This window comes from Schistocerca serialis, chromosome 5, assembly GCF_023864345.2.
Source record: "Schistocerca serialis cubense isolate TAMUIC-IGC-003099 chromosome 5, iqSchSeri2.2, whole genome shotgun sequence".
NCBI classification, from domain to species: domain Eukaryota; kingdom Metazoa; phylum Arthropoda; class Insecta; order Orthoptera; family Acrididae; genus Schistocerca; species Schistocerca serialis.
Window position 1 is genome coordinate 165,020,258 of NC_064642.1, and position 12,476 is coordinate 165,032,733.

The window sequence follows — 12,476 nt, forward strand, 5'->3', positions numbered from 1 at the left end:
TTTTGTTTCCTTTACTGCTTGCTCAATATACAGATTGAACAACATCGGGGAGAGGCTACAACCCTGTCTTACTCCCTTCCCAACCACTGCTTCCCTTTCATGTCCCTCGACTCTTATAACTGCCATCTGGTTTCTGTACAAATTGTAAATAGCCTGTCACTCCCTGTATTTTACCCCTGCCACCTTTAGAATTTGAAAGAGAGTATTCCAGTCAACATTGTCAAAAGCTTTCTCTAAGTCTACAAATGCAAGAAACGTTGGTTTGCCTTTCCTTAATCTTTCTTCTAAGATAAGTCGTAAGGTCAGTATTGCCTCACGTGTTCCAGTGTTTCTACGGAATCCAAACTGATCTTCCCCGAGGTTGGCTTCTACTAGTTTTTCCATTCGTCTGTAAAGAATTCGTGTTAGTATTTTGCAGCTGTGACTTATTAAGCTGATAGTTTGGTAATTTTCACATCTGTCAACACCTGCTTTCTTTGGGATTGGAATTATTATATTGTTCTTGAAGTCTGAGGGTATTTCGCCTGTTTCATACATCTTGCTCACCAGATGGTAGAGTTTTGTCAGGACTGGCTCTCCCACGGCCGTCAGTAGTTCCAATGGAATATTGTCTACTCCGGGGGCCTTGTTTCGACTCAGGTCTTTCAGTGCTCTGTCAAACTCTTCACGCAGTATCATATCTCCCGATTCATCTTCATCTACATCCTCTTCCATATCCATAATATTGTCCTCAAGTACATCGCCCTTGTATAGACCCTCTATACACTCCTTCCACCTTTCTGCTTTCCCTTCTTTGCTTAGAACTGGGTTCCCATCTGAGCTCTTGATATTCATACAAGTCGTTCTCTTATCTCCAAAGGTCTCTTTAATTTTCCTGTAGGCGGTATCTATCTTACCCCTAGTGAGATAGGCCTCTACATCCTTACATTTGTCCTCTAGTCATCCCTGCTTAGCCATTTTGCACTTCCTGTCGATCTCATTTTTGAGATGTTTGTATTCCTTTTTGCCTGTTTCACTTACTGCATTTTTATATTTTCTCCTTTCATCAATCAAATTCAATATTTCTTCTGTTACCCAAGGATTTCTACTAGCCCTCGTCTTTTTACCTACTTGATCCTCTGCTGCCTTCACTACTTCATCCCTCAAAGCTACCCATTCTTCTTCTACTGTATTTATTTCCCCCATTCCTGTCAATTGCTCCCTTATGCTCTCCCTGAATCTCTGTTTATCCAGGTCCCATCTCCTTAAATTCCCACCTTTTTGCAGTTTCTTCAGTTTTAATCTACAGGTCATAACGAATAGATTGTGGTCAGAGTCCACATCTGCCCCTGGAAATGTCTTACAATTTAAAACCTGGTTCCTAATTCTCTGTCTTACCATTATATAATCTATCTGATACCTTTTAGTATCTCCAGGGTTCTTCCATGTATACAACCTTCTTTCATGATTCTTAAACCAAGTGTTAGTTATGATTATGTTGTGCTCTGTGCAAAATTCTACCAGGCGGCTTCCTCTTTCATTTCTGTCCCCCAATCCATATTCACCTACTATGTTTCCTTCTCTCCCTTTTCCTACACTCGAATTTCAGTCACCCATGACTATTAAATTTTCGTCTCCCTTCACAATCTGAATAATTTCTTTTATTTCATCATACATTTCTTCAATTTCTTCGTCATCTGCAGAGCCAGTTGGCATATAAACTTGTACTACTGTAGTAGGCGTGGGCTTCGTATCTATCTTGGCCACAATAATGCGTTCACTATGCTGTTTGTAGTAGCTTACCCGCATTCCTATTTTCCTATTCATTATTAAACCTACTCCTGCATTACCCCTATTTGATTTTGTGTTTATAACCCTGTAGTCACCTGACCAGAAGTCTTGTTCCTCCTGCCACCGAACTTCACTAATTCCCACTATATCTAACTTCAACCTATCCATTTCCCTTTTTAAATTTTCTAACCTACCTGCCCGATTAAGGGATCTGACATTCCACGCTCCGATCCGTAGAACGCCAGTTTTCTTTCTCCTGATAACGACATCCTCTTGAGTAGTCCCCGCCCGGAGATCCGAATGGGGGACTATTTTACCTCCGGAATATTTTACCCAAGAGGACGCCATCATCATGTAATCATACAGTAAAGCTGCATGCCCTCGGGAAAAATTACGGCTGTAGTTTCCCCTTGCTTTCAGCCGTTCGCAGTACCAGCACAGCAAGGCCGTTTTGGTTATTGTTACAAGGCCAGATCAGTCAATCATCCAGACTCTTGCCCTTGCAACTACTGAAAAGTCTGCTGCCCCTCTTCAGGAACCACACGTTTGTCTGGCCTCTCAACAGATACCCCTCCGTTGTGGTTGCACCTACGGTACGGCTATCTGTATCGCTGAGGCACGCAAGCCTCCCCACCAACGGCAAGGTCCATGGTTATTGGGGGGAATTTGAGGGTAGGAAAGCAAAATCTGAAATGCCTAACATCATTTCCAAACGTTCCTTTACTAAGGAAACCCCAGGAGAATTGCCCCAATTTAATCCTCATGCCACTGGAATGGTAAATGAAATAAGTATTAATGTCAATGGTGTTGAGAAACAGTTGAAATCATTAAAACTGAGCAAAGCTCCAGGAACCAATGGAATCCATATCAGATTCTATACTGAATTTGTGACTGAGTTAGCCCCTCTTCTAATTATAATCTGCAATAGGTAGCTCAAACAAAAAGCCGTGCCCAATTCTTGGAAAAAAGCACAGGTCATGCTAGTCTACAATGAGGGTAATAGAGGGAATTTACAAAACTACCATCCAATATCCTTGACATCAATTTGTTGTAGAAGCTTAGAACATATTTTGAGCTCAAACATAATGAGGTATCTTGAAAAGAATGAGCTCCTCAATGCCAATCAGCTTGGATTCTGAAAACATTGATCATGTGAAACCCCGACTCACACTACTCTCATGTGACTCTCATACTGAAAACTTTGGTTCAAGGCATTTCCTGACTTCCGAAAAACATTTGTTTAAGTACCACACCTATACATATTGTCAAAAGTACGATCATATGGGTTATCAAGTGAAATTTGTGATTGGATGAGGACGTTTTGGTAGGGAGGACATGGTATGTTATCTTGGATGGAGATGAGTCGTCAGATGTAGACTAACTTCAGGTGTGCCCTGGGAAATGTGTTGCGACCTTTGCTGTTCATGTTATATATTAATCACCTTGAGACAATATTAATTGTAACCTCAGAATTTTGCAGATGATGCAGTTATCTATGATGAAGTACTTATTTATTTATTTATTTATTTCTTGTTCCGTAGATCCAGTTAGTGAGTCAATCACAAGGATATGGAACGTGTCAAATTGTACAGGTTTCAATTTAAACTTACAATAAATACAAGGGCATTTCAATGGCAAATTGTACATAGTTTAAGTAAGACATACTATAAATATAGTAACAGATACAATGTCAGCTAGATAACATAACTACCATTTGACAGAAAAAGGAGTTTCAAATAAAGGTTAAAGATAAGAGCACAAAGTTAAATCAGATATTAGGCCTACAAGAGTAAATACATGTACAGCCAATCTGTTCTTACAAAAAGTGTGCTAATGCCCAAATGCACAATAAAATCAATTGAACTACTTCTAGACATAATACGTTTAGTGATGGTATACATTTTCTTTCAGGTATTCATCCACAGTATAATAAGATTTCTCTGACAGGTAATCTTTGAGAACTTGTTTAAATTTTGGCAGTTCTGTATGAACACATCTGATATATAGTGGTAGAGCATTGAACAGCTTAATGCTGGAGTAGTAAACTCATTTTTGTACCAGAGTGAGACGTTTCATTTCTAAATGTAGATTGTTTTTGTTTCTGGTGTTATAACCATGGAATTTACTGTTGTCTTGGTAGATGGAATAATTTTTGCACACAAAGGTGAGCAAGGAAAAAATATACTGTGAGGCAGTTGTTAGGATACCTATCTTCCGAAACAAGTGCCTGCAAGAGTGTCTTTGATGGACCCCACACATTATTCTGATTGCTTTTTTGTGGATGGTGAAAACTTTTTTTGCAAGTGGTTGGTTCCCCCAGAATATGAGAGCATATGACATCAATGAGTGGAAGTAGCCAAAGTAGGCAACCTTAATAGTGTCAACTTCAGCCACTGAAGAAATTACCCGTAATGCAAATGTTGCCGAGCTAAGTTTTTTACATAGATGAAGAATGTGAACTGACCAATTACATTCACTGTCTATGTAAGCACCCAGGAATTTTGTGTCTTCAACTTTCTGTATTGGTTGATCTCTACATTTTATGTTAATTTCATCGGGATTACTTTGTGATGTATGGAACCTCATATAATGAGTTTTATCTGCATTGAGCGAGAGACCATTTGAGGAGAACCAATTGAAGATGTCATTAAAAACAGTATTTGTAGTTTTTTCAAGATCATGATCAATCAAATCGTCAATTAGAATTGTGGTATCATCGGCAAACAGGGTAAATTTGCTGTTTGTCTCAGAACAAAGAGGAAGATCATTAATAAAGATGAGGAAAAGCAGTGGGCCCAAAACAGAGCCTTGAGGCACACCACACGTTATCGTGCCCCATTCAGACGAGGCAGGTTCTCCAGAAGAGCCACTTAGCATTACAGTCTGCTTCCGATCCTGTAGATATGATTGCAGCCACAAGCCAACAGTACCACCTAAACCATAGTATTCTGCCTTGTCTGAAACAAGCTGCTTCAATGTTCAATCAGATCTTGATAAGATTTCAAAGCAGTACAAAGATTGGCAAGTTGCTTTAAATGTCCAGAAATATACAATTGTTCACTTCATAAAACAAAAAAAATTGTGATATCCTATGATTATAATATCAATTTACAGAAACGCTACACAGCAAACCAAATAAAACAGACTGGAACAGAATTAAAAAAGCCATGGTACACTCAGCCACTGAAACTATACTGACCAATAAAAAATATAAACACCCATGGTGGAATGCAGATTGTAATGAAGCAATTGAAAAGCAAAGGCAGGCTTAGATAAAATGGAATAGCAAAGAAACCTCCAAAAATCAAAAAAACTTCTTGAAGGTTAGGAAAGATACATCAAAAGTATTGAGAACAACTAAGAGACTCTCCAACAAAAACCAAATCGATGAAATAGAAGCAAATTTTAGAGGACATCACACTCGGGAATTTTATAAAGCTACAACTATCGAAGTTTAAACCTCCTACATTACATATAAGAGAACTCGATGGAAAACTAAATTTGAATGACAAATCATGTGCTGCAGCTTTTGGAAATTACTTTTCATCCCCACTGAATGCTGAAAATCCAAATGAAAAGCTTAACTTCTGTCCTACTGTTCCTACTGCAGATAGTCCCCCTCCGACATTACTCGAAATCATGAAAACTATACAAGGCTTGAAAAATAACAAATCTGGAGGTGAGGATCGCATCTTGGCTGAAATGTGGAAATACGCAGATCATGATACAATAAAACATCTCCATGACATCATAGTGAAGATTTGGAAAACTGAAACTCTTCCTCCAGATTGGATCATAGCAATTATTCACCCACTTCATAATAAAGGCGATAAGAGTGATCTGAATAATTACTGCGAAAGCTCTTTGCTACCAATGATGTACAAGATCTTTTCCAGACTGCTGTTAAACAGAGCTGAATCAGTCTTACAAGGGGAGGCCGCCAATTGTGAAATTCAGAGTCGATTCATACTGCGCATAATAAAAGCTCATGGCCAGAGGTGTAATGTGGCAAAGCACCAAGATGCACTTCTCAGCCGCTGTCGAGAAAATTGACAGTTAAAAGAAATCGTTGCGGTGAAATACTCTCTACGACTATTAATTTTATACAGCGTCGTGGTGCAGCGGTAAGCGCTCGGGTTTGTAATCCGGAGGTCGCCGGATCGAATCTCGCGCCATGCAACCTTTTTTTTTTTTTTTTTTTTTTTTTTTTGTAAAACAAAGATGATGTGACTTACCAAATGAAAGTGCTGGCAGGTCGACAGACAAACAAACACAAACATACACACAAAATTCAACCTTTCGCAACAAACTGTTGCTTCATCAGGAAAGAGGGAAGGAGAGGGAAAGACGAAAGGATGTGGGTTTTAAGGGAGAGGGTAAGGAGTCATTCCAATCCCGGGAGCGGAAAGACTTACCTTAGGGGGAAAAAAGGACGGGTATACACTCGCACATATGTGTGGATGGATATGTGTGTGTGTGCGAGTGTATACCCGTCCTTTTTTCCCCCTAAGGTAAGTCTTTCCGCTCCCGGGATTGGAATGACTCCTTAACCTCTCCCTTAAAACCCACATCCTTTCGTCTTTCCCTCTCCTTCCCTCTTTCCTGATGAGGCAACAGTTTGTTGCGAAAGCTGGAATTTTGTGTGTATGTTTGTGTTTGTTTGTGTGTCTGTCGACCTGCCAGCACTTTCATTTGGTAAGTCACATCATCTTTGTTTTTAGATATAGTTTTCCTACGTGGAATGTTTCCCTCTATTATAACCATATATATATATATATATATATATATATGTTGTTGTTGTTGTGGTCTTCAGTCCTGAGACTGGTTTGATGCAGCTCTCCATGCTACTCTATCCTGTGCAAGCTTTTTCATCTCCCAGTACCTATTGCAACCTACATCCTTCTGAATCTGCTTAGTGTACTCATCTCTTGGTCTCCCTCTACGATTTTTACCCTCCACGCTGCCCTCCAATACTAAATTGGTGATCCCTTGATGCCTCAGAACATGTCCTACCAACCGATCCCTTCTTCTGGTCAAGTTGTGCCACAAACTTCTCTTCTCCCCAATCCTATTCAATACTTCCTCATTAGTTATGTGATCTACCCATCTAATCTTCAGCATTCTTCTGTAGCACCACATTTCGAAAGCTTCTATTCTCTTCTTGTCCAAACTATTTATCGTCCATGTTTCACTTCCATACATGGCTACACTCCATACAAATACTTTCAGAAATGACTTCCTGACACTTAAATCAATACTGGATGTTAACAAATTTCTCTTCTTCAGAAACGCTTTCCTTGCCATTGCCAGCCTACATTTTATATCCTCTCTACTTCGACCATCATCAGTTATTTTGCTCCCCAAATAGCAAAACTCCTTTACTACTTTAAGTGCCTCATTTCCTAATCTAATTCCCTCAGCATCACCCGACTTAATTAGACTACATTCCATTATCCTTGTTTTGCTTTTGTTGATGTTCATCTTATATCCTCCTTTCAAGACACTATCCATTCCATTCAACTGCTCTTCCAAGTCCTTTGCTGTCTCTGACAGAATTACAATGTCATCGGCGAACCTCAAAGTTTTTATTTCTTCTCCATGAATTTTAATACCTACCCCGAATTTTTCTTTTGTTTCCTTTACTGCTTGCTCAATATACAGATTGAACAACATCGGGGAGAGGCTACAACCCTGTCTTACTCCCTTCCCAACCACTGCTTCCCTTTCATGTCCCTCGACTCTTATAACTGCCATCTGGTTTCTGTACAAATTGTAAATAGCCTTTCGCTCCCTGTATTTTACCCCTGCCACCTTCAGAATTTGAAAGAGAGTATTCCAGTCAACATTGTCAAAAGCTTTCTCTAAGTCTACAAATGCTAGAAACGTAGGTTTGCCTTTCCTTAATCTTTCTTCTAAGATAAGTCGTAAGGTCAGTATTGCCTCACGTGTTCCAGTGTTTCTACGGAATCCAAACTGATCTTCCCCGAGGTTGGCTTCTACTAGTTTTTCCATTCGTCTGTAAAGAATTCGTGTTAGTATTTTGCAGCTGTGGCTTATTAAACTGATTGTTCGGTAATTTTCACATCTGTCAACACCTGCTTTCTTTGGGATTGGAATTATTATATTGTTCTTGAAGTCTGAGGGTATTTCGCCTGTTTCATACATCTTGCTCACCAGATGGTAGAGTTTTGTCAGGACTGGCTCTCCCACGGCCGTCAGTAGTTCCAATGGAATATTGTCTACTCCGGGGGCCTTGTTTCGACTCAGGTCTTTCAGTGCTCTGTCAAACTCTTCACGCAGTATCGTATCTCCCATTTCATCTTCATCTACATCCTCTTCCATTTCCATAATATTGTCCTCAAGTACATCGCCCTTGTATAGACCCTCTGTATACTCCTTCCACCTTTCTGCTTTCCCTTCTTTGCTTAGGACTGGGTTTCCATCTGAGCTCTTGATATTCATACAAGTCGTTCTCTTATCTCCAAAGGTCTCTTTAATTTTCCTGTAGGCGGTATCTATCTTACCCCTAGTGAGATAGGCCTCTACATCCTTACATTTGTCCTCTAGCCATGCCTGTTTAGCCATTTTGCACTTCCTGTCGATCTCGTTTTTGAGACGTTTGTATTCCTTTTTGCCTGTTTCACTTACCGCATTTTTATATTTTCTCCTTTCATCAATTAAATTCAATATTTCTTCTGTTATCCAAGGATTTCTACTAGCCCTCGTCTTTTTACCTACTTGATCCTCTGCTGCCTTCACTACTTCATCCCTCAAAGCTACCCATTCTTCTTCTACTGTATTTATTTCCCCTATTCCTGTCAATTGCTCCCTTATGCTCTCCCTGAATCTCTGTACAACCTCTGGTTCTTTCAGTTTATCCAGGTCCCATCTCCTTAAATTCCCACCTTTTTGCAGTTTCTTCAGTTTTAATCTACAGGTATATATATATATGTATATCAGTTGCAACAATTATGCATATACTAAGTTGTTGAAAGTCGTTTGTCGTGGAAAAACTGGCGACTTCGAATATCATTATGTTTTCCGCAAACAAAGTTGTATATCACAAATGTTATTAATTGTCTTCATAATGTTAACCATGTGTAGTTAACGGAAGACGTAGAAACGATATTCCGAAACGAATACGTATAGCGTAAGTCAAACGTTCCAATTAGAATAGAAACCCCACGAACACAAATTTGCTGTGGCAGGTATGAAATATAAACTCCGTTACTCGCTCGTTACACTTGAAGGACAGATGTTGAATGGGCCGAAACGAGCCGCCGCATAACAGCGTAGTTGCCTGCTAACTTCGAAAGAAGGTAGATGCGGTCTCTAGCGCAACTTATAACATCGTCGAAAATCAGTGTGGACGGGAGAGCTTTGGTACACCCTGTTAAACAAACGGAAAAATGGAGGCGGTACAATTGGAGAGCGATCCGCCTTCACCAACATGCATAAGCAATTCATTAATAGTTTATATATATATATATATATAATAGTTTATATATATATATATATATATGGAATTACAAAAAACTAATAATAAAAAAAAAAAACTGCATTGCGCGAGATTCGATCCTGCGATCTTCGGATTACGAACCCGAGCGCTTACCGTTGCGCCACGACGCTGTAGAAAATTATTGGTCGTAGAGAGTATTTGACGGCAACGGTTTCTTTTAACTGTCGATTTTCTCGACAACGGCTGAGAAGTGCATCTTGGTGCTTTGCCATGTTACACCTCTGGCCATGAGCTTTTATTATGCGCGGTATGAATCGAATCTGAATTTCACAATTGGCGGCCTCCCCTTGTTAGATCAACAATTAGGCGAATATCAAGCTGGTTTCAGGACATCAAGATCCTGTGCAGAACAGATCCATAACCTGAAATCTGTAATATCATACGCCAAATCAAGATCAAAAACGTTTGTTGTGACCTTTGTTGACTTTCAAAAAGCATATGACTCAATTGATCGAGAAACAATAAAGAACACCCTTGCCCAATTTGGCCTAGATAGGAAAACAATCAATCTGATAAGTGCCACTTTAAACAACACAGTGTCAAAGGTCAAGGTCAGAGGTAAACTATCAGAACCATTTGAAATCTGTACAGGGGTGAGACAAGGTGACCTGCTCTCTCCATTGCTTTTCAACTGTGTCCTGGAAAAGATAGTCGGAGAATGGAAAACAACCATACCGCCAGGTTATGGGATTCAAATTGGACACATAAGAAATGGCCTCAGTGGAAACTGTTTGGCTTTTGCTAATGATCTGGCACTCATTGCAAATAATATTGACAAAGCTAGGGTTCAAGTGTCCAGCCTACAATCAATTACTGCTAAGACTGGCCTAAAAATAGCATTTAACAAAACTGAATTCATCACAAACATCAAACACACTCCTCCTCATATTGAAATACAACAAAAGAAAATCAAGCAGTCAAAGAAATTTAAATATCTTGGAGAAACAATTACACCTGACGGTTCAGAAAATGCAGCTGTAGAAAGTAAGTGTTCTAAACTAGAAGGTGCTTTTCATCTGTGCAAAGACTTATACAAAAGCAAAAGCCTGTCTTTAAACCTAAAACTTTGTCATTGTAACACTGTAATTAGACTAGCAGCTTTGTATGCATCAGAATGTTTAAACATGATGAAGAAAGGACCACTACGAAAACTTGAAATAAAAGACTGGAAAATTTTGAGGAAAATCCTTGGCCCTGTCAAAGAAAACAGAGAATTCCGCCGAAGACACAACTGTGAATTATACGAACGTACAGAATACATTGTTACCAGCATGAAAAAGCGGAGAATGATGTTTTTTGGTCATCTGGAAAGAATGAACCTGCAAAGACTTACTCATCGCATACATTCATCAATTTCAAAAACAAAATTGTATTCCAAACCAAGTTAAAAACCAAGTTAAAAAGGATTTACAGGAAACTGAAATTTCATTTGATGACATTCAGGATGGAGAAGTTTCCAGAGAAAAAGTCAAAATTACTAAAAACCTTATTTCGCTTACTACGCCAGTTCCACGTCCTGCCTGAAAATGGTCAAAACAGGCAAAAGAAGCACAGTCAGCCAAAATGAAAATCTAGTGGCAAAAGAGAACAACACAATCAGGGAAGAGATAAAACTCTTCGTGGTCCCTAGCAGGCCGAAACGATAGGGGGGGGGGGGGGGGGGGGGGGAAACTCAATGAGTCCATGTTGGATTTGGCCAACTAATACAAGCATCTGTGTGTAACACTTTGTAGTGATATGAAATTGAATGATCACATAGGCTCAGTTGTGGGTGAAGCAGGTGGTAGGCTTCAGTTTATTGGTAGAATAATGTGGAAGTGCAATCAGTCTACAATGGAGATTCCTTACAAATCTCTTGTGATCAAGGATGTGAGACCTGTATCAAATGGTACTAACAGGGGATATTGATTGTATCAGAGACTGGCAGCACAAATTGTCACAAGTTTGTTTGATCCATGGGAGAGTGTTGCAGAGATACTGAAGGAACTGAACTGGAAGACTCTTGAAGATATGCATAAACTATCCAAGAAAGTCTATCACCAAAGTTTTAAGATCTGGCTTTAAATAATGATTCTAGGAATATACTACAACCCCCTATGTCTCGCTCACATAGGGATCATGAGAACAAGATCAGAATAATTACTGCATGCACAGAGGCATTCAGTCCATCATTCTTCTCACTTTCCATATGTGAATGGAATGGAAAGAAACTGTAATAACTGGTACAGTGGGACATATCCTGTGTCATGCTCCTCATGGTGGTTTGCAGAGCGTAGATGTAGAAAGGAGCTGTAAGACTCATGGGTGGATTCTATCCTAAAACTACATGCAGAACTCTTTTTAAGAAACCTGAAGCCCTCACATAAACTGCACAATATATATTCTCCCAGATGTGTTTCAAATGGAAAAAAGGTCCCTATTTAAACCAGACAGTGTGCAGCATAGAAATGATACAACAAGAAAAGAAGATATCCTCTATGAGCACGCAAACCTGAGTATGTTAAAAAAGGGGCTCGATTCCAGTAGTTGTAAGATTTTAAATGCCTTCCCTTCACATATTAAATGTTTATTGGATGAGGAGCTCTTCTTCTTCTTCTTCTTCTTCTTCTTTTGAAGGACTTTACTATTGCAAGGATCATTTTACACTATGAAAGTGTTTCTGAATCACGGTGTGTGGTATCCATGTACCTGTAACACTTAGATACCTTCCCAGCAGCTTATTGTACATGTGGTTATTTATTATTGTAGACATATTTAAATTCTTTTATTCTTCTGTAACAGATCCTGAACTGTAGAAATCTTAAAATGACATATTTTTGTACTGTACTACTTACATAATACCGTAGTATGTCACCACTACAAACTTGTTTTACGGACACATTCCATTTCCCCTAATATATTCACAATATGGGTCACCAGAACACAAAATATATAAACAAGTAAATAAACTAAATAATACACTGAAAGATATCTAGTTCTTCATAAATGAAGTCATAGTAGATCGGAAGAATAAAAGTCTCCACAGTACATCGATGTTGTCGCCAGTGGTCGACAGAAGGTGCACGTGCCCGTCAACCTGGGACCGGACCGCAGCGACGCACGGATGCACGCCAAGACCGTAGGATCCTACACAGTGCCGTAGGGGACAGCACCGCCACTTCCCAGCAAATTAGGGACACTGTTGCTC